This window comes from Sturnus vulgaris, chromosome 2, assembly GCF_052056855.1.
Source record: "Sturnus vulgaris isolate bStuVul1 chromosome 2, bStuVul1.hap1, whole genome shotgun sequence".
Lineage (NCBI taxonomy): Eukaryota > Metazoa > Chordata > Aves > Passeriformes > Sturnidae > Sturnus > Sturnus vulgaris.
In genome coordinates, this window is record NC_142244.1 from 57,377,553 (window position 1) to 57,398,032 (window position 20,480).

Here is a 20,480-nt window from a genome sequence, read left to right on the forward strand (position 1 = left end):
CTCTTTAAAAACGTAGAGATAAATATGCTATGCTTAAATAATTGTGAAAATATTACCAATGTTACAGATCTTGCCAAGTTTTGGCAGGGGGTAGAAATGCGATTATTCTGGGGACAGGAATGCTGTGTTGATGTGACTTGGAGCTCTCATCTGACCCGAGATCCTCCAGAAGAGTTTGATGTCCAGCATCTGCTTTGTACTTTTATAAAACCTTTTAAATGTTTACACAGACGTGCCTACATCTGTGGCTGAAGTTCAGCCCCTGAGATCTGCCCAGCTCCCCAGACAGGAATGAGACAACTCACAGCAACATCGCTGGGAAGAGGGTGGCTCAGCACTCCTGATGTGCTGACAAATCTCTCAATTAAAAAAAAAAAAAAAGTAAAAGTAGTTTATTATGTTTTTAAAGAGAGACTTCTCCCTTGTAATTGTTCATTTTAAAATTAAGCACAAGCTTTTCTTGCTCTTGGAATATTCTGCATTATGAGATGGTGCTTGCAGATTAATTTCACTTTGCTGAATTATTAATACGTGTGCTTGTGGATAGTGAATGTTACGAATCACTCGTGGCTTTACAATTGCATACGCGGCATAAACCAAATACACAGAAGATGGAGCCCAGTGCTGGAAGAATCTGAAACAACATGACAGCCCACCTCAGGCAAATTTTGAATTTATGAATATATAGAAAGTACTAATATATTTTGCTTGCTATTTGAAGCAAAAAGAATGGGAAATACACCTTTCTTAAAACAAAATTAATGACTTAAGACAAAATTAACGAGGCACTTTTGAAGCATGTCTGAGTTTCCTTCATTTTGCTTTCAGCCTGGAAGTAAGACAGGCTTTCTGCAACATAGCAGCAAATTCTGCCAGTGAACCAGTAAGCTCAGTTCTTCCCAAACTTGTTAGGTGGCAGAAGCTCACAAGCGATGCTGACCTGACATCCCAGCAACCTGCCCGCAGCTCTCCTCCAGCAGCAGCGTGAGCTTCCTGGGGCTCTGCAGCCTGGACCTGGACTGACTACCTGTACCCAGAGGTGAGAGCAGCTCTCCCATGTGCCTGCATGTTTGCTGGCACCTTTGTAGGGGTGACAGTGAAGGGACTGACGGTCCTGGTGAGTGGTGCAGTTGACTGAGCTGCTGAATTAGGCTTTCATTACATAGTTCTGGTCATATGTTGAGAGTTAGAATGAACAATTGCATAGACAGGCAGAGTGCAATTAGCTCCTTGGAGTGGGAGGAGGTGAACTTGGTCCCAAAGAAATTAATCTAGTTCTCCAGGGATTTTTTTTTTTTTCATCTTGAATGCAGGAGATTTGGGTTTTTCCTCATATGACCAGATAGACTTGGGTGAGGTAGAGACCCACAAGTCAAACTCCAGCAAACAGTGAAGCAGCCAAAGCCACGGACTTTGGAAAGCCAAGGGCATTAAAAATAAGTTTTTAAATTCTGATAAAGCTTTTTGTTCTTTTCTGATGGGGTTGGCTCTTTGTTTTATTGACTCTTCTTAAAGTGTCATCCATTGAATACTTCTTCCAGCTCCTGCTCTGTCACCTCCTCCCTGTGTCCCTTGGTGATTTTACTTGCTCCCTTATAGATGAGTGTTTACACTTCATTCTTTCAAAGTGCAGCCTTAAAATAATCTTCTCTTTTGTCACATTGATTAGTTTGTGTGGTTTATATGTAGCCTCTTGTTATTCACACATCTATCTTCAGTAAGGTAACAGAACAGAGAACTGGCAATTCTATACAGATCATAGATCATTCCTACTTTACAAATTAATTGCCAACAAAATGGCTTTAGTGAGGCAGCCTTTGGTTTATCTTAGAAATTTTGCTTTAACACATCATTATCTATGAAGACACAGGCATAATAATAATAATATTCCCCGTAGGTTTGTTGCTCACTAATTGGACTCAGACTATCTACAGGCCCTCAGTATATTTTGTTACTATGTTTTGTAATTATTTTGTTATTGTAGATATGGTAGAGGGTTATTTGGATATTATTTTTCTCCAGGTATTAAATGAAAGAAAGGGGAGATTTTAGGTCTCTGAGAAGCCTGTAAATTAATATTTTTCTACCTCTGGTGTGAGCATGTTTGCATTCTTGGCAACTAAAAGTCTAACAAATTGTCTGTTTGAGAAGTGGAGGTTCCAAAATCATAGGCTGTTATAGTCCTAAGGGAATCTTAAAACACAGGCAGAGACTAGCTAGGAAAAGGAAGGGAAAAATTTGTGTCACTGTTTTAACAATAGACTCCTTTCATGTGGAGGACCTAGATGTCTGTTAATTACTAACTGGCTTGAGGGTTTTGGAATCTGGCCCAAAATGCTGAAACTCTTAACCATCCACTGGCTGGCATTTTCTTCAAGGTCTGCATTTGGAAACTGGTAATGCGATGGATTTCATCTTTAGTGACTGTTTACATAGAAGAGGCGTTTTCAGTTTCAGCCATATTTCTGTCTTACAGTCTCGGTGTTCGTTGCCAGCAAAGATCCCAGGCAGCTGTGTGAGCACAGAAAGCAAGGACTGGTTTGGATGTTAGATGATGCCAGACCAAGCTGAGCAGCATGTGTTGCCTTTGCTGTGCCACAGCCCCACCACACTGATCAAGACCTAAACTCTGCCCTCTAATTTTGGGTGACGTGGATGAATTAACAAGATCTGAAAGCCTATGATTACAAGTGCACTTGAAAGGGTCTGAAATCTCTGGAAACCAGGCAGTAAATGTATATGATGAAAGAAATCCTAAATAATTGGATGCCTAAATGCCTTTTTATCTTCATTTTTTCCATGTGAACATAGCAATATATTTATCTGAAATAAATTTTCACTGGTACTTTCTGAAGTAAGGCTTGTGGTTGTAAAGTATTCTGACCCTTTTGATTGCTCTTTGTGGGTTTGCCTGCAGGGTAAAATATGCACACAAACTATTTTCGTTAAATGAACACATACCAGACATTAAGCAATCTGCAAGAATTAATGAATTTGTGGTGTTCCCACTCTGAAGAGATGATCTGTGGGGACCCCCACATCTTCATTCTGACTTGCCTTTTAACTTATAAATCCAAGTGTGGAGGGAGGTGCCCTTGTGGTGCCAGCAGATAGAAGGTTGATAGGCTGGTGCTGCTCTTGATAGCTGCTGTGCAAAGGCCAGAGAGGCAGTACCTGGTGTAGAATTGGACTTGAACCAATAAAAGCCATCAAAAGGAGGCATAGGACAACAACCTGAAATCATTATTGTGTGTGGTCAAATAATCACTTTCAAATAAAACTGAAACCTGTAAGGTTTCAAATGTACTGAAGGGAATTTGAACTAAAACCTTAGAAAACAAGGCAGATGTTGTGGTGTGGAGGCTTGACAATAGAGCTCTTCGTAAGAATATTCTGGACTAAAGAGTCCTTAGTCACACCTTCCTGTGGGGAAATTAATTTAGTTGAAGAAAATTCTCATTTCTTAGTTGATATTTTTCCTTGATCCAGTTCAATGTGCTGTATCAGCACTTGGTTTGGCTTAAATTTGTAGACATGTGGAACCAGCAGTAAGGTGTGAAGAACAGGAGAAGCAAGAATGGGAGGGAGTATTGTCTTATCAATATTTTTTTCATTTGGGTTTGTTTATAAGTGTTTTGAAGGGTCAGGGAAGCCACAGTCCCCTGAATGTTTAAAATTGGCACTGTCAAAGAAAGAAACACTCCGGATGTCCCTGTGCTTCTTGGACTGCCCTGTTCCTTTGTGTCATTACTCAGGGGACTGGTTGGGGGTTCAAAAAACAAACAAGCAAACAAAAAAACCCCAAATCAACAACAACAAAAAACAACAAAACAAACACCCCCATATACAAAAAAACAAACAAAAAACCAAAACCCCCTGAAAAACCCCAAACAACAACAAAAAAAATGCAAACAAAACCAAAAACAAACAAAAATCCCCACAAAAATTTCTTTGGCTCAGCTATATTTATCTGAATAACTTTCCCCATCTAATTTGCTGTGCAGCCACTTGGTATTTGTGCTTTTTCAGGGAACTGGAGGTGGCCAAGGCGCAAAATGAGCATCTGGAAATCAATGGATTGCTTTCTATTTTTATTGTTGGTGTCATTTATCTCAGTTTAAAGTGTTTGAACCAACTACATCTAGAGTATGAGCAAAGTGGTGGTATGGGCAGAATACTTACCATATCTAGGTTATTTCAGATGGTCTTATCACACAGCAGAGCCTGAACCTCTCTATGTTCTCAGTTGTGCTGGATCAAAATCCTCTCCTGCCTTTTTACAGACAGTGGAGACAAATGGGTTTCTCTTGTGAGTGCTTGCCTTTAACTTTTTTATTACCGTTTTTCCCTGTAAAATTCTTTAATGACTGGAACCAAAGAAGTTGTGTTTAAAGTATGTTTGATGTTCTTTCACTAAGTGAATAATGAGCCCAAATCTTTGTAATCCTTTCTTCCTAAGGAAAAAAAAAGCCCTTTTTCCTAAGAAACGTATGACTCCAGTGTATGAATTTGGCATTCGTCTTACAGAAGTGAATACATATGCTATTTGTTACAAAGTAATCACAGTTTAGATTACATTCAGGTTGGCATTAAAAAAAAAAAAAAAAAAAAAGCTTTAATGAGATTAAATGCTGCTAGACACATAAATTTAATGTGCATTTAAAATAAGTCTACCGACATTGCTGCTTATCATGGTGAAGTGTGTGGTATTGGCTTCTGTCAAGTTTGTGATGAACCCGTTATTTGAGACGTTGTTCGGTAGCATAATTTTCCTTCATTTAAAGTGAAGGATCATTTTTAAGAATGAAATGATTTTGTTAACAAATTCATAGCAGGGTGTTACAACCCTTGCATTAACAGATCAAGATGTGTGGTTGCAACCTGAGTGTAGAAATCAGCAAAAATGGACAGGATTTTTTAAAAGTGTTTTTGCTGACACATATTGTGGAAATATTTTAAAATTGTATCCACCTTCCTCCAAGATGTTCATGATTGGATGGATTTTCTTTCCTTTTAAATTGTCCGTATTGATAGAGGTAGTTCCAAAAATTTAACACAATTTGCATTTAGTAAGTCCTCCACAGTTCTTCTCACTTCTTCAAAATCTGCACTTTCAGGGGAGGTAAGAGGGGTTTATTTTTTTTCTGGCTGTTAAATTTTCATGGTGCCTAGCAGGCTGATCCACCTCCCTCTGCAGTAATGACATTCCTAGAACTGATGCAAGGGAGGTGATGGCAGTAAGGGCTAGAATTCTCATTTTGACAGCAATGTGTCCTTAGAGCAACTTGAGAAATTGTGAAACAACATTTTAAAATTATTTTGCAGCATGAGTTAAAAACACCCCATTCTGATATCACGGTAATGTTTGTACCTTGTTTTTCCTGCTGCAAGAGACAATAATTAAGATAGAAGAAAGTACTGCTGCATAACTGGATTTTGAAATGTGGGGACAATTGTGTGACAGCCATTGGATCTTTGGGTGGTCTTTCTTAAAGATCCTGTGTCAAGATAGTACAAAGACATTTGTACAAATTTATACACACAAAATTTCTGCAGCAAAAATACGGTTTGTTTGCTCTTAAGTGTGGGAAGGAAGTTATGTGTGGCTTTTTAAGTCAAGGCACTGGAGACTGCTGAATATGAAGAGATTAATGTTATGTGGGAAGGATTCACTTCCAGCAGCTGTAGTGTCCTGAGCATCCAGCTCTTTGTTTTGTCTGTTTTCATATGTCAGCAGGGAGGCACGGCTGTATCAGCTTTCCCTCTTAAAGCGCACCTTATAACTGTGTACTCTCACTTTCTGCAGTTCACTGGCAGTCAGAGAGCTCTCTTCACTTCTTCAAATAAGCAAAACTTATTTTGGACTACGAGTTCATGGTGGTCATTTACTACTTGTTGCTTTTGGCTACAAGAGAAGCTGTCTGCAATGTATGGTTTATTTGTTGTTAGAAGTAAGCACCAAATGGAACCTTATAGAGTGGGTGCAGGAATGCATGCTGGTTGTAGTCCTCTGTTAGGGTAATTATTGTGTATATCATATAATCCCTGGGAAAAGGCTGTTGAGGGTGGGAGGAGGGGTAATTTGGTCTTTTTTTACAGATTAGTTTAAGTAAGTGAGCCAAATAAGGCTGAACTTTCTAAATAAAAGCTTATTACTTAGAAATTGTGTTGACCTTTGGTCCTACTTCGTATCTGCAGGCCATTAATAGGTCTTGTCTTTTACCATTACAATTTGTGTTTAGGTCTGTAGCTGCTTGCAACGTCTGTACTGCTCTGTTTGCAAGCATCACACACAGCCTTGGGCAAAATATGGAAGTAAAAAATAAAGTACTTTAGGTCAAAGACAGTTTGAATAAGGACAGGTTTGAATGCACTCCGAGGTCAAGCTGGCTTGATGGTCTTTAAGTTGTGTGTTGTTTGGAAAAGCTTTTCCCTTCAAGAAAGCAGCATTAGTGTGAGGAGGTACACATCCCTACAATTCTTCAGTGTTCCACCCTTTTGTCAGGGATGGGAAGATGCTGGCAGAGGTTTGCCAAGATATCCCTATGCTATTCTGTTTTCTTGGGCCGCAGTTAAGTGCTGGATAAAAATGCACAGAGATGTTATCCATGGTTTTTCCTCTCTTGCTGAACTCCCTCCACACTGCATACTGTCTCCTCACCGGGGTTCCTAAGGTCTCAGCACAGGCCATCAGGCCATGGGAGAAGACTGCTGCAAAAACTTGAGGGACTCAGCAAATCTCCTCTGTGCAATGTGATGTGCTGCTACATCCCTGATACACTTCTAGCCCTGCCTACAAGAGTGTCTCCCAAAGCTGGAGTGTGGGAACACCTGGCTGTCTGGAATAGATACAAATACAAAAAGAGGCTTTCAGCAAAGGGAGAGTCACGTCTTGATTTAGAAATAGTTCCAGGGCATCAGCCAACATATAGGAATAAGTACAAGTAAGTTTTATAAACATGATTATAGAAAACTCACTGGATTTTCTTTAGGATTTAAGGCTAATAAGAAGTTTAAAAATACCAGAAGCAAAAAGAACAGTGACATTTGTCTGATGGCTGTCCTAAGGTTGTTAACAATGATGCTGAAAATACAGAACTGTTTCATATTTCTGTAGTGAGAACAAAGATGAATATTACAAATAATCACATAACTGTGAACAAATCCATCATATTACAGCAGTAAATAAAGACTGAAAGAACACTTCTGAAAATTCATGGAGACTGAGAATTTTTTTTTAATGTCCAATGTAAAACTCAAAAATTTTACAGATTGTCATGAAGCAAAATATTCAATATGATTAATAGAAAACATAAAATGTCTGGTATTTCAGTTAGATTATGGGTTTGATGTATTCTGGCTAAGAAGCTAAATCTTGAAAAGATTACTGTCAATAATAATATTTTAATTGATATATAATTTTTTGATGTTCAGTCATTGGATGTTTGTTTGCAAAAAAAAAAATCCCCAAATGAACACACAGTTGAAAGAAAATGCATAATCTTTTCTGACAGTTTTATCTAGGCCACGCAGAGTAGAAAGATGACAGATGATGGCATAGCTTCATGCATTTGATTGAATCAAAGAGAATGTTATCTGACTATTTGAAAGATGGACTCAAAGCTTTGTTAAGTTAATAACCATGGGAAGAGGCTGGATATACCTTAAAAGATGAGGAACAGTATCTGAAAATACTTCCAGGTGTCAAGGCTCATGGGCAACAGGCAGTGGACAAGACACTCCCTGTAGATAAATGGTAGCCAAGAGCTGACAGGGGTTGAATATGCTGAATGCAGAGTGGGAAATTTCTTTTGCAGTATTAATGATCTCACTTCTGTAACACAATCAGGTTTGATGGGTTATCTTCAAGACATTTTTTATTTGAAGGCAATACTGGTTGTAGGTGTCAGAAAACTGTATCTGTACACTTAATGCAGGTGGTGATAAAGAAGTAAATTCTGATTTTGTTGAAGTGACTGATCACATATCTATGCTTGAATAAAATGGAGAGCCTTCAAAGAGCAGATGTTTGCAAACACAGGAATCACAGTGGCAGGAAGCAGAAAGTAAAACAGAATATGAATTTTCAGAAAAGGGAAAAAAACCCCAAAACATTGAAAATGATAAGCAATTGACTGTTGCACTACGTTATTAATGGACTTCCCCGATTCTCCAGCACTTGAAATTAGTGCCAAGATACAAAATCTTTTAAAAAGCTGCTCTTGTTTAAGAAGCTGTTAAGCTTTGGGGAACCAGAGTAATTATTTGAATTTTAAAAACTGCTTTGCTGGTAGTAACAACATTCATCTATTGTATTGAGAGGAACAAAATAATCCATATAATCCATTTCAAACTTATTTTAAATCCATATAAGGTCTTATTTTGTAAGTGTAGGAATCATATAGAACCTGTCTTTAGTTTTAAAAGAAAAGCCAGTCTGTGTAAACTGTCATAGAGTTGTACTTCTTGACACTTTTGAGCTTCCATGTCATCTGTTTTTAGGGGTCTTTTAATGGGAAAACATAGAAATAGGTAATGTGGTTGTTGGGTTAAATGGCAAGGTATTAAACAGCTTATGTTCACATCTTTGGTTACCTGGCTGCTCTGCAGCTCTCTGGATACAGGCCTTTGTGTGCTGAAATGTTTCAATAGAAGTTCTTATGCTTGTGAAAGTAATTTCATCCCATGATGACAGCTAGGAGAGACTGTCTTGCTGTGGTCATGGAAAGTTGAACTGATACGACTCTTGCTGGGTGACCTTCTCACGGGGTTCTGCCTGCTCTCAGAAAACAAGCCATTTCTTTTCAGTGGTACTTAGGTGGAAACTCCAAAATTTGCAACAGTGCCAGATATAATTTTGTGTCCTTATGAGCACTGCAGTTCTGAAAGGAATAGTTTTGAGACTTTTATCTCTGAATTCTGCTATTGGGTCTACAGCTCTCATAAATTCAAGGTGCTGCATGCATATATATTAGAAAATATGTTCTGCAGGTGATCAGACTCACATAGCATCTAGATAAAATTTTTTTTTTTTGCAAAGATAACTTCTCATGTCCGGGGTGATACAGCTTGAGACTCTTCATTTGAGAGTACACCTTACTTATTTTGGGTGCTAAACATGACTTTTATAAGTGGACAGTAGCAGTCTTTTACCTTTCAGAGGTGTAGACTTTGATAGCAGATAAAGTTATTTTGTGAATGCACATTGCAAAGACACACACAGAGAAGAAAATGATCAGTTGCTTCTTGGGAAGGGAACAGGTATGTGAACGACCATTAGCATGAGACAACTAAATTCTTAAACTATTTTCAGAGGTTGTGACAAAGTTTGTGAATATAGATCTGTGTGCTGTGTGATATTGAAGCTATCAAATTTCATTAGGAGATGTCTCGAGGAATGATGTTTGCCAAGAAGATTTTCTTGAGTATATTTGAGCTGTTACAACCTATATATCTAGAGCTTGCCATTAATGTCATGTGGCAAGTGGTTTTCTTCCAGGTATCCAGAATCTGTCAGGGGTCTCCACTGTTGAGGCTACACAGAAATGGAGTTGAATCAAAGCATACCCAGGTGCCAGAGCTGTGCTCCCTCCAAAACAGAAATTATCCTAAAGATGAACACACTGCTCATGTTGGTCCTTGTTCAGGACAAATTTGGCTAAAAAATGCCAGTCTGCAGCATGCCTGCTGCCATTTAAGGACTTTGAGGCATGACCCTGGTTTATTAATTAAAACAAAAGGAACTCAGCCCTTAATTGGACACTTTGTAGTTATATGTGTCTGACATAATAATTAATTTGTAATGTCAGTTGTTGGGCAGCATGGATGGGGAGAACAGCAGATGGCTTTTTAGTAGTGTGGGAATGTGCATAGATAGGTTTTCCCCACTGAGGAGTAACAGTATTGTACTTCAAAGAATATCCTACAGGTTAATTTACTCAATATAGTCAATTTTTGGCCAGAATGGACTACAAAGGTCTTTAGAAAGGCACTGGAGGCTCCTTCCTGGGACCAGAAAAATACATTACTAAAATCTGAGATAGAGGCTTTGTGACAACAGGGACTGTTCACCACCTAACAGGAAGATAACATTAAAATCATGGTAAAATACTTACTGTGGGACAGAAAAGTGCAAGCACCTTGTGTCTTATCGAGTGGCCATGTATCTGTCATATGAAGGCAAATATGTTTGCAATCTGACAAGTGATGAATACACTTAATTGTTTGTCAGGAGGAATGACTTTGGGGTACTTGTGAAGACAATCTCTCATTGTGCAACTTGAGCTTGATGAGTTCTCATGGTTGCCTACCCTTTTCCAATATGTTAAACTAATGTCATTGCAGGACAAAATGTGCAAAGAGCAAAATGTGACAAGATGTGGGTTCTCTTCCTCCAGGGGAGCATTGTTGGCCACCAGAGATTTTCTTGCGTGACTTTAGGCAAGTCAATTTAGGGCAGCACTTGCTTAAGTACAACAGCCATTTTCCAAGAATTATAGTAATTCTTGAGTTTCCTTATTTGACACTGGGAAAAACCTGTCATTCTTCATCTGAAAGCAGCAGTTTAGACTTTTAGCCTAATATTATTCTGGTTTTGTTTCGACTGTTCTGCTTTAGTAGGATTCTTAACCTGCATGAGAAGAGACTCAGAAGTTTGTTGTGTTTGTTGGCATGATTTCTGGAGACGTGCATCACTCAAACTGCAGGACTGTTATCCCAGTCTGCAGGAAAAGGACACAAATAAGCTGAGTACTGCCTGCTGTGTTTGTTTGGGTTCCATCACTGTAGTGTCAAAGCACCTTATGGTTTTGAATGCATAAATTTTGCAGTGGGGAGACAAAGTGGCTTTTCCAAGATCGCAGAGTGTGACATGAATAGGAACTGACTCTTCTTAGGTCTGAACTCATCTTCTTCATGGGTATAACACCATGCCTCTATGTGGGACTTTCTGGTAGTACTTGTTCCCTTGTCTGGGAGTGACCACTTGAAAAATACAGTGGTTCTGCAGGTAAGTTCTAGCTTTGCTGCCCTGAAGAAAGAACTAACTGGAATGCAATAAATTGATGCTGGAGCTTGTCTTGTTTGGTCCCTCACCTACAGGATGAGGAAATAGCAGTCCCTGAGCTGTCTTGGCCTCTCAGTCTTTCTTGACAGTCAGAAGCAGTCTTGAGCAATCTGTTGGATCTGAGTATTGCAGAACTGATTTAAGAGTCCTCCTAGAAGGAGAATAGAGCTCCTTTGGGATCTTTAAAGTGAAAGGTGTGTAACTATTCATCATGACGATTTTGTATGATGTTTCAGGAAACCTCAAATGTGCTAATTGCCAGAAGCAGAAGAAGATCAGAGTAGTCCTTACTCTGGTATATGTTTCTTTTTCTACTTTGCTCTTGGTATCAGTCTCCCTTAGAGATGGGATTTAATGGAGCTTAATTGTTGTCTGATCCAGAATGACTATTCCTGTCTTCTGGTATTCTTTAACAGTACATTTTAGAGTGCAAACCTTTGGGTGTTTGTTTGGTGCCACCTCAGTTTTCTCATACTAAATTGGGTGTTACAGTGAGTGCCTCACAGGAGCATTTAACTCATGTTTTAAATTTAACTTAATTTCGTTTGTCTGCAAGTTATCTTGAAAGCATCTGATGAAAAAAGTTTTAGCCTTCTGTAGTAGTGGTTAGTAGAGGAAAAGTCTTAAATCCCAAATTCCAACTTGTCAGAGACAGCCACACATTGTGTATCAAGAAATTATAGGCATCAAAGGGCAGTTATCTGCCCAACATTTTCACTGCATATCACCATTGCTGAGGTGAATATGCACGAATACAGCTTTCAGCCTTAGTCACTCTTAGGAAGTTTAAAGTTCTGGTTAGGGGTGCTCCATTGTCTTTGACCAGCGAGGAAGTTGTAGGGAACATCTATAGGGTTTTTAGCATTAGTGAGCCTGATGGAAGGGGATATCTTAACCTGCAGTACCCTGTGCTGCCTAACATTAAGAAAAGTGCTTGGTGAAGTTATGTGGAGACCAGTAACTAAATTCAATACTTTTAAGAAGACTAAACACTATTCATATTGTTTGACTGTTTCAGAAATGGGAGATCACAGATTTTTTATACACTTAAAAGAATTTTTCAACTCCATGAAGAAAAGTGATTTTTTAGTGTGCTGTAATAGAAGCAAACATGTGATGAGGGGTTTTAGGTCTTCAGCAAATCTCTTTTTGTTGCATCTCTTGAAATGGTCTTTCCTCTTCCCATTTTTAATTCTGTGAATGGACCTTAAAGAAGCAAACAAACATGGCCACGAAGGTGATTGACTGGGATAGAAGCAGTTTGAAGAGGTGAAAGCTTTAATTATTTTTAAAATACCTGCTTGGCTCTTCAGGCAGACACTGATTTTGGGGCCTAGTTTCTGTTTGCATGAGTCTGCAGGTAAAAAGCATGATGCTGTCATGAGTTTACTGTTCCTCCACTCATAAAAGTGGGAGTGCAGATATGGTTCTTATTTATGTTTTATGTTGGGACACAGTAGATAAGGGGCACAATTAACATTTTATAAGTGACTTTAGGGCAGACATAAAATTTTAATATGTTATATTTTTCAGCTGTTAGGCTGTAATAACCTTCTGTTTAGACACAATTCACTTGGAAGTGGGAATGCTCAAGGAAAGAGATTAATTTTAGTTGACATTCTCTAATGATGGAGCTGGATGAATTTAAAATGATTAAACTTTTAAATGCACTGGCCAGTACATAAACTATTAATACACAAAAGTTTCTGGTAGAAAGGCCAATGTCAATGCTTGTTTTCTGGAGTGATTGCACACATGAATAACACATTCAGTAAAAACTCATGAGCAGTTTATAAGCGCTATTGCAGATCTTAAAAACCTCCAAAACCCCAACTAAACCAAACATCATCTTAGCAACTGTATTTGCATTAAATAAGTCAGGAAGGAAAAGGCCATATGTACTTAAAAGCGCTAGAGGGAGCTAGGAGGAAGAGGAGGGGAAAATAATCATTGAAGACATGTCTGCATTTTTAGGAGTAGCTTATGTAAAGCATCCATTTAAATCCTTCCACTCACTTCAGCTAAAATGCAGCTACAGGTCAGCCACTGCATCTTGCTGCTCTCTGTTTTCTACATTGCACTGAAGAAATTTCAACTTTCTAGTCCTGAAAGAGGCCAGAAGCTTTGCTGCTTTTTACATGGCTGTAGGGGAAACCACCTGCCCCTCCGTAGACTGTACCCCTTTTTTTTGCCTTATTTTGTATTTGGATGAGCAGCCAAAAGTCTATTGCCTTTTGGTTTTGGGGGGACTCATACGCAGGCTCAGTTCCAAGCTTGTCTCCCTCTGAGATTACTTGGAGAAACATGTGAGTATGTCTGTATTTGGGATCTACTAGATGAAGAAGAATTTATTTGCATTAATCTGAAGTGGCTACACTGCTCTTGCAGGGTCTGAAGAAGCTGAGTATTTGTGAACTCGCAGAATAACACAGAAGTATGAAGTTACTGTGAAGCATCTTATTTTATGAGGTTTTAGAAGTGTTGTTGGGCACTTTTTATATTGCTCTGCCATAAAGCTAAATGCTTTGAGTTAAAGTGTAACAGCTTTACGATGTAGATTATATAAGTTACTTGTTTTCAGTTCCCCTCCACCCCAATAAACTGCCAAAATGTTGATATCTTGGGATTTGTTAAGAATAGCATGAAATCCTGTGGGGGTTGTTCTTTAGTTTTCAGGTTTTGGAGGGTGGGGAAATCTTTTTAGTATGCTAAAGATTCTCCTCTTGATATTCAGCATTACACAACTAAACCTGTTGCTGTGGAGAACTGAATTTTGATGGTCTGGGGCATTTGAACAATTTGGGGGGAAGGAAGGATGTCGTTGTTGTTATTATTATTATTAGAGGCTGCTTAGGGCTTTGGAATGCTGGAAGTAATCTTGGAGGAGGTAGACAGACTGGAAGTGGATGATTAAATAAGCAGAATTAATATATATACGCCGTGTGTTTATCATCTGCTGCTGTAATTTATTGCAATTTCACTCATTGTTGAAGTTCCGTAATTTCTCTTTTCCACATTAGAAAATAAATGAAACGGGCAGGAAAAATCAACTGGGGTTTTCTTCCTTTGGTCTTTATTAGATGGAATGATTTTAAGTTATGAAAGCAAGGACAAACATTTCTCAAAAGTACTTTAACCATGCCTTAGCCCGAGGACTCTGCTCTCTTTAAAGGAGACAAATATAATGAAATTTAAATATGTGGAAGCTGGAGTACTTTAGCAGCACAGAGATTTTTTGTCCATGTACTTTGAGGCTGTAAAGATTTTTTGTCTATTTATAATTATATTATTCTGGATTTTAGATGGTTACAAATTAAGAATTGAAGAAAATATTTTTTTGGAAATATTTAATAACCTCTTGGCAACAAATAAAAACCCTCAACAAACCTCAGATAAGAGCACCAAGTAATTATGGCTTAATTCCTATTGAATGGTTCAGGGCCTTTTCCTGTCATCTGAGAATTAACTCTACTAAGATGAAACAGAGTATTGGAATAGCAGAGAATCCTTTTGTCCCCTGCCCCTTTAGCTACCTTGTTTTGCACAGTTTCTTCTGCTGCAATGCAGGGATAGACACAGGTGGGTTTCTTGCTCTCCTGTTGTGTTAAGGGCTCTTATTAAAGCCCTAAAATATTTCCTCAGGTAGAAATAGGCAAAGTTGAACTGTAATTGAGTGCAAATTCAATTGTTGCTCTGAATCAGGAAAACAAGCTTATTTAGTCTGAAACAGAGGATAGTTACTTTGTAGATAAATTTTATATACTTCCAAAGAGCCAGGATACTCAGAGTGGTCTGTGAATATTTTATGGAGCTCAGTGATACAAATTATCCCTGCTGGGGCCCCTTATGTCAACTAAAACAGGGTTTTTTTTGTGATAGTGTGATACCATCAATCTTCTTTTGTGATAGTTTGATTTCAGGGTAACACCTACCACTGTTGAACTCCGTGGTACAATAAAAAGTTGTGGTTTTACCTGTTGAAGTGATGGTGGATTTGCAATAGAAAAGATACAATTTCTCTTGGGACAGGTAGAGGAAAAATTTTCCTCTTAAAAACGCACAGTGGAAACAGTGATGGACCTCAATTGTTGTGTTGCCTTAGGAAAAACCAGTGCCTTCAGAAGTAGCCCAAGGGCAGAATGTTTATCATTTGACTTTCACTGTTTACCCAAAGGCCAAGGTTTATAAAGATTACAAAGAAAGGGTGAACACCAGAATGAGTGTAGGGTACCACAAGGCCCAGCACTCCTTCCCTCTCCCTACTCAGCTGGGACAGAGCAGGGCACCCACAAAAAGGTGCTCAGTGCCAGTTTTTCCCCCCAAGCCCTTCATGCCACGGCACATCTGTGCAGGTTGTTCAGTGCCTCCTAAGCTTCGTGGAGAAGGAGGCTGCCTCGAAGGGTGGCTCATCCCGTTCAGAGCTTGGCATCCACCATGTCCCTTCCTGAGCTCCCCGTGGAGGTGGCCTGGAGGGGAAACCTGGTCAGCGGTGGCTAATGTGAAGCCTTTAATTCAGTGCTGGAAGAATATTTCACAAGGGGTTTGGAGCAGAAATTGCCACTTGGTGTCACTTGTTGCAGTGCTTGCTGGTGCAGTGGGAGCAGCACTAATGAATGCCTGTTCTCAGTGCTGTTCAGGGCAGTCCAAAACCACAGCACTGCAATATCTTGATGATCTCTAAGGTAAAGTGTGAGCAGAAATGGTGACGCACTTTACAGATAAGCTGAGAGTACAAATCTGCTGATCTAAGGTTGGCTTGGTACCTCCCATGCAAAGGCAGGAGCAAATGCAGGGGGGTTAAGGGAACAGGGATGGCTTCTGCCTCTCTGAGCCCAGGAGAGACAGGCGAGTGGCTCTTCAAAGTGAGGATTTGGGACACCCCTGTGTGCTTCAGTTCAGAGCTGACATTGCAAGCAAAGGCTGGTAGCCCTTTAAAAGGTGTCTATTTCATCTGTATTCCTCAGAAATGAGGTTTCTCATGCATTTTTGGCTGCCTTTAATGTCGAGCTGTGAATAGCTACTGCAGGTGAGCCTTAAATCAGGATCTGATGCAACTGTAGCACTGCTAACTCTGAGATCAGCTCCCCAAGCAAATGTAGCATACCAAATTTTTTAATAATGTAGGACTTTGGCTACACTATGCCCTGAGGAAGAAGCCATGGGAGGTAAAGTTTTCCCCCCAAGCTGGGGAGTTTGGTGGAAAGACAAGCTGGGCACACATCCCTGCTGGGACTTGGCCAAGATCCAGATGAGGATACATTTTAAATCCCACCTTGTATCCTTCTTTCCCTGCTCTCAACAGCTGGGGGGCAGAGGGGACAGCACTTGCCATTCCCTTTGGGAATGTGTGGCGCTTGCCAAACAATAGTTGCTGAGAGAGAAAAGTGAAGCACTAAAAATTCCTTTAATTACATTTTGATGTATTTGTACGCTTGATAATAGCTGGTAGTACTTGCTTCAGAATACTTTATGATTTTTTCCCCATCACATTAGCCTTTGAAAAAACACTTTGGGCTAATGTTTTCCTTCGTCAAGATTTAAATTTTGCTCAGAGTATACTGCAAGTCGGGGTTTTTTTTTTATTCCCTCTAGTATTATTGTGGAAAAGTATTTGGATCTTTGTGTAGTAATATATAGTCAGGCAGGAAGCAGCTTAACTTCAGCTTTTCTGGACAGGACTTTGCTGAAAGATGTGGTGCGTGAGCATGTTGATTTTATTATTATCTTGTAACAACAACCCGCTGTTGAGCTCCCTTATTTGCATTCCTAGCAGGACGGCAAGGTGAATAATTTAATTCCAGCAGCCTACGCCACGTGATCGTGCGAGGACCCGTCAGCGATGCCTCCCCCTGCACCGACAGACTTTGGAGCGGAATGGAAACTTACAGAAGTGATGCGAAATTGTCGCATGTCCTCCCTTAACCCTGGGGAAATCTCTCGGAGGAGTGATCACTTCATCCTTTGCTTTTCCGCGCGTTCCTCTGACGTGGAGTTTGGGGGGTGTGTGTGAGAGCCTGTGAGCAAGACGAGAGAGGGAGTGGGAAGCGGGGAGGGCAGTGGGGGGAAAACGCACACCCAGGCACAGAGCTCGTCGGAGCAGGAACAGCGAGGAGCCGGGAGTCCAGCCGCAGGCAGCGGGAGTGGAAATTTACAGCTGCTTGTGAGCGCCTGTGCATGTCCAAGTGATCCTTTCTGCTCACGCTTTTCCAGAGGCTGACGGCCGCTCGGCAGGAGAAGAGCGGGAGGCCGAATCGCGGGATCCCAGGTCTCGGCCACTTGTCGGTGCTCGGCGGCGGGGAATAAAGCGGAATTAAATGGAAGATCAGTGAAGGCGGCTGCTGGCGGCGCGGGCTGCGGGGAGGCGGCAGAGCTGTCTTCAGCACCTGGCCATGGGGCTGCGCCGGGCTGCCTAGGAGCCCCCACCTTTGCGCTCACAGTAAGTGTCAGCCGAGGTGATGTCCTCCGAGGGACGGAAAGTTGAGTGATTTAATGAAACTTTTCATTTTTTCCAGTTAGTACCAGCCTTTTGGTAATTAACCGCTTGCCCGCTCGTTCTCGATAGTTACGCTGGTAGCTTTTTATAGCTTTGTAAACTGTGTTACCAGGAGTGGCTCTTTAATGCAGGCAACCCTAAACAATACTCCTCCTGTTACATAAGGCGCTGGCTCTGCGACCAAGCACTCCGTGTCCATGGAATATCTCTGGAAATGGCTTTATTTACAGTGTGGTTTCCAAAAATAAAATATCTGCAATATATCATTTCTCCTGCTCCTCTCCGCGGGCTGCCTGCAGCTGCGGACTGGCTCTCGGGATGCAGAGGAATGAGAGCGTGGCCACTTGCATAAGCCAGGGGGAAGGAGATGAAGGGAAGATGAGCGTGCGGGTGAAGTGCCACAAGGAACAGCGAATGTAAATGACCCAGCTCCTCCTCCGCAGCGACAGGTCTTGTCCACTAGAAATGCTGATTCTGTGCCATAGGCGATCCATGAAGTCTTTATCAGGCAAAACTTTAATGGAGCTTAAGGGAAGTTGGGGTTTTTCTTAAAAGAAAAGGCTGTTTCTTGGGCTAATATTAGGAGTAAAGTGGAATTACTGCTATAGAAAATTATTTTAATCCATTACGAAGCTATTGAAAGTAACACGGCAGACTTGCTACGAACTTGATCAAATGAATGCTGTGTAGAGAGGTAAGTTTAGTAATATTGGACCTAATGCAAAAATAGTCTCCATATTCCTCACTATTGGATTTAGAGGAAGTTCTATTCCCTCTTGGCTGCTGCCTGTGTTATTTAAATTATGTTACCAGTTTCCATTATTTCTACAGTTACTATTCCTACTAGAAATGGATCTTTAATTTGGTTTCCCTTTTACTTAAGTAAATGAAAAGCTGTTAAGGGCTCTTCTAGAACTGTGTGTACTTCAGAAACATTAGTTAAGAGAGCTCTTTCTGCATGACTGAGTTTGTGGGAGTTTTGCTATGGACTACAGTTAGACATGGAATTTAATTCTTAATCTTTTAGGTTTTAAAGACCTCTGTGGTAGCAAATGCAAATTGGGATCCCAAATATTCTTGACTCATCAGTCCTGCAAATTTGGTGGCTGTAAAACCTCTGGTTTTATGTATTTCTAGTTTTGTTGAACGTGAAGCAATAACCTACCACTTCTAGCTAGTTCATTAGCATGATTGAGAGAACCTGTGTGATCCTGTGATACAGATAAATGATGATGGTGTGAGTATGGTGCCACAGGATGTCACTTCTTCGTGGGTGAGAATCTGAATGTTACTTGGCATTGCAGTGTGCAAATGCTGCTTTGAAACAAATTATTATTATTATTAGCATTATTATTTATTATTATTATTAATAATAATAATAACAATAATAATGATAGATGGCAAAACACAGGACTTCCAATAGAAGGACACAAGGTAGCAAAGTCAAACAGCTAAAATGCCCTTAACTTCAATTCTGTACTCTGTACCCTACTCATGATAGATTTAGATTAGATATTAAAAAGAAATTTTTTATGGCCAGGGTGGTGAGACTGGCACAGGATGCCCAGAGAAGTTGTGCATCCCTGGCAGTGTTCAAGGCCAGTTTGGATGGGACTCTGTGCAACCTGGTCTAGTGGAAGGTGTCTCTTCCCATGGCAGGAGGCTTGGAACCAGATGATATTTATGATTCCTTCCAACACAAACTATTCTATGTTTAGTATTTTGTTTGTGTTACCACACATTTATACCCCCTTTATGATCATCACGACCTCATCCAGGGTTTGGCTAGTGAATATCTGAGCTGTAACATCTGCTTCAGCAGCCCTGTCTCTGTACCCTCCTTCCATCCCCTTCTTCCCCTGTAGTGCTGGTACAGCTCTAGATTGTATCGGGGCAGAACTGGACTGGAAACCTGTGTGATCTTTTTTTCCCCAGCAGGCTATTTTTTGTTAACCTGGGTCACTTCCCTGACCTGGCTCACCATGTGTCCCTGCAACAGCTGAATGGCTCCCACAGAGTCTGTAGGGATGTGAATGCATGTGGAGCAGAGTGTCACCATCATAGAACAAAGATCTATCAAAATAGATTGCCTCAGTGGCCAGATTGCTTTTGGTATTTCATTTTATCCCCTCTTTTGCTGAAAGACTGTACATATGGGGTTTTTTTATTTTGTTTTTTATTAAAGTGGCCTTCAAGTGCTCAGTTAAAAAGCGTTAATAATTTCTTTAAGTGCTTCCATAGAGCTACACCACAGCACTTGAGAGGAGCATCACCATGAGTGCCTTCAGTTTCATAACAGTATTGAACAACTGTGTGATGCTATTATTGTCATTCTGTAGAGGTGATCAGATTAAGGGCAGAGCTGCCTATTTCTTTCTCCTGTCTGATCTTCAGGATGCTTGCCATCTACTAAAAGAAGTGACGTTTGTGGTGATGGTAGGCATTACTGTGATGTTTTGTGTGTTCAGGTGAAGTCTCAGCTAATATCCATCTTCATTTCATGTAATGCAACAAGTGGCCAACACCAAAGCTTATGATGAGTAAATTCTTGAGGTTTTGGAAAAATTAAGTTGCCAAGAAGAGATGGCATTCATTCACCCTAACCATAAAACTGTCCCATCTTCTGTTAATCTTTTATCTCATTTGCAGTGCACCTCCCAAAATCTGCAACTCATTGAGAATTTGCAGACAAGTTACTTGTTCCATAGCCTCGATTCCTTCTGCAAATCCAATAAAATGTGGGTTGTGTGAGGGGGCTGCACTGGGGAGGGCGAAAGGACAAACTGGGCTTCTCTGGGTGCTCATCACACATGGGGGTTTCCATCTCCTGGCTTGAGTACATTGCTCTGTCATTGCAACAGCTTCCCAAAATATGCAGGAGGGAGAAATGAGGACCTCTTCCATTATGTGGAGACTGAATTA

General features: G+C 40.3%; 1 protein-coding gene across 4 annotated transcripts in view; it reads left to right on the plus strand.

The window, feature by feature from the left end:
- Positions 1-894: 894 nt before the first annotated feature.
- The window catches only part of CAB39L (calcium binding protein 39 like), a 60,813-nt gene continuing 41,227 nt past the window's right edge, over positions 895-20,480 (plus strand). The window contains exons 1-2 of one of the 4 annotated variants that reach the window (XM_088159668.1): positions 895-1,039; positions 17,276-17,501. The gene's annotated coding sequence lies outside the window, so the exon portion shown is untranslated. Of the gene's footprint in view, positions 1,040-16,918; positions 17,066-17,118; positions 17,502-17,745; positions 18,253-20,480 lie in introns of those variants that run through there. The other 3 variants (XM_088159669.1, XM_014868826.2, XM_014868827.2) reach the window with 3 other exon arrangements.